Source organism: Abrus precatorius, unplaced genomic scaffold, assembly GCF_003935025.1.
Source record: "Abrus precatorius isolate BTA unplaced genomic scaffold, Abrus_2018 Scaffold3, whole genome shotgun sequence".
Lineage (NCBI taxonomy): Eukaryota > Viridiplantae > Streptophyta > Magnoliopsida > Fabales > Fabaceae > Abrus > Abrus precatorius.
In genome coordinates this window covers 23,579,958-23,582,312 of record NW_020874373.1, presented here as the reverse complement: position 1 = coordinate 23,582,312, position 2,355 = coordinate 23,579,958, and the positions used below count along the sequence as shown (strand labels likewise).

At 35.9% G+C, this 2,355-nt stretch overlaps 1 non-coding gene across 1 annotated transcript; it reads right to left on the bottom strand.

Moving 5' to 3' along the window:
• Positions 1-1,289: 1,289 nt before the first annotated feature.
• On the bottom strand, positions 1,290-1,396 carry LOC113863989. Its single transcript, XR_003504599.1, has one exon. It is a non-coding gene; the product is annotated as a small nucleolar RNA R71 (small nucleolar RNA).
• Between the last annotated feature and the right edge of the window lie 959 nt (positions 1,397-2,355).

Here is a 2,355-nt window from a genome sequence, read left to right as displayed (position 1 = left end):
GAGTCAATGATTTAAGGGATTAAACTTTGACTATTAATAAGAGAAATTGATTGTCAATTAACCAATTACTTTGAATGTTCAGAAGCATAATTGGATTAATATTGACATTCTTGTGAAATAAATTCCTAACTATCCTTCATTCATTTCTAATCACAACTTTCATACTCTGTTTCTACTGCAAGTTTCTTACCTTTTGATTGTTTTTGTTCTTGACTTATGAATGATTCAAATCTTCCAATTTTGTATGGCTCAAATGGTTATAGTTCTGTGAAGTGATAATTGATTTCCTAATTCCCTGTGGAGACGATATTCTGATCTTAAAAATTACTCATTACTTGCTGCAATTCCTAGTGCACTTGCTAGTGTTAGAGATTGTAACAACAAGTTTTTGGCGCCGTTGCCGGGGAATTTGTGTTTCAATATCATTAGTAGCAGAGAGGTAGCTAGATTGAACATTTATTTTTGTTGTTTTGCTTCTAAATTTTTCTGCATGATTTTTTTTTTTGCACTATTTTCTGCTGTTTTCTGCATTTTTCTGCATAATTTCATTGTTTATTTCTCTGCATCATTTTCTATTAAATTCTGCAGTTGCTAGACTTAAATTTTATATGCTTTTGTTGATATCTTTCTACATAATCTTTGTTGTGCATTTCTGAATATCGAGTTGTAGTTTAATTTTGTTGCATTTTGATTTGTATATGCATGGTAAAAATAAAAATAAATCAACTCTGGTATTTGATCCTGACATAGACATAACCTTAAGAAGATTAAGAAAAGAAGGTAGACCAGAAAAATTCATAGGAAGTGATAGTGAATTAGAAGTTGCCTATTCTCCAGAAATTCAGAACACTCCTAGAGTAAAAAGAACACCTACACCTTTGAGACAACCAACTCTAGAAATAGAAATGGCAGAGCAAAATAGAATTAGAACATTAGGGGACTATGCAATTCCTAACATGCAAGGTTTTAATTCTTCTATAATTAAGCCAACTATCCAAGCCAACCATTTTGAGATTAAACCTGCCCTATTACACTTAGTCCAACAAGATCAATTTTCTGGTGGAATTTCTACTGACCCTAACCTACATATTTCAAACTTTTTGCAACTATGTGATACCATAAGAATGAATGGGGTTAGTGAAGAAGCCATCAGACTGAGATTATTTCCTTTTTCCTTGAGAGATAGAGCCAAATATTGGTTGCAAGCTCAGCCACAAGGAAGCATAACAACTTGGACAGAACTTGTGAATAAGTTTCTAACTAAATACTTCCCTCCATCCAAAGCTGCTAAGCTGAGAGGAGAAATTACATCCTTTGTGCAGCAAGAAGGATAATCCTTGTATGAAGCTTGGGAAAGATACAAAAAATTGCTGAGAAGATGTCCACACCATTGTATTCCAGATTGGATGCAATTGGAAACTTTCTACAATGGAATGAATACATCAACAAGAACAATGGTTGATGCTGCTGCTGGAGGTTCCTTAAACACAAAGTCTTTAGAAGAAGCCCAGAAGATTATTGAGATGATGGCATCCTCAATGTGCCAAAATTCAAACTCAAGAAATCAAGGAAGAAACACTGGATATGAAGCTAAAGTTTTGGAAACCTTTCTTACACAGAACCAGCTACAAAATCAGATGTTTTCAGAGCAAATAGCTGCCTTGACTCAACATATTAAAAGTTATCGATTTGTGAAGTGGTAATTGATAGAACTAATCCCTGAGGACGATACTTGGGACTTAAACTGAATTCCAAATTTTATTACTTGCTACAACTACCTAGTACACTTGCTAGTTAGTGTTCTTTCAGCTTTGTGACAGTATCCCTATGTTGGGCTTGGATGTAATCTCGGGGATGGATTGGCTGACTGCTTATCATGTTCCGATTGATTATGCCCAGCGATGTATAATTTTCCCTAAGCAGCAAGACTTACTAAAGACGATTCCTATAAGCCAAGTGGAGATAGCTATTGGTGAAGGGGCTTCATGCTTTGTTCTTTTAGTTGTTATGAGTGTGGAGCGAGGGCAGGAACTTCGATTAATAGCCGTTGTGAGGGATTTTTTGAAATCTTTCCCGATAATGTTCCTGGAATACCCCCACCCAGGGAGATTGAGTTTGGCATAGATTTAGTACTTGGCGCTAAGCCAGTATCTATAGCACCTTACTGGATGGAGCCGAGAGAATTGATGGAGCTGAAAGATCAGATTGAGGATCTAATGTAGAAAAAGATGATTAGGCCGAGTGTATCACCATGGGGAGCACCGGTTCTTTTGGTGAAAAAGAAAGATGGAAGTTCTAGACTTTGCGTGGATTACCGTCGGTTGAATAAGCTGACTATTAAGAAAAAATATCCGT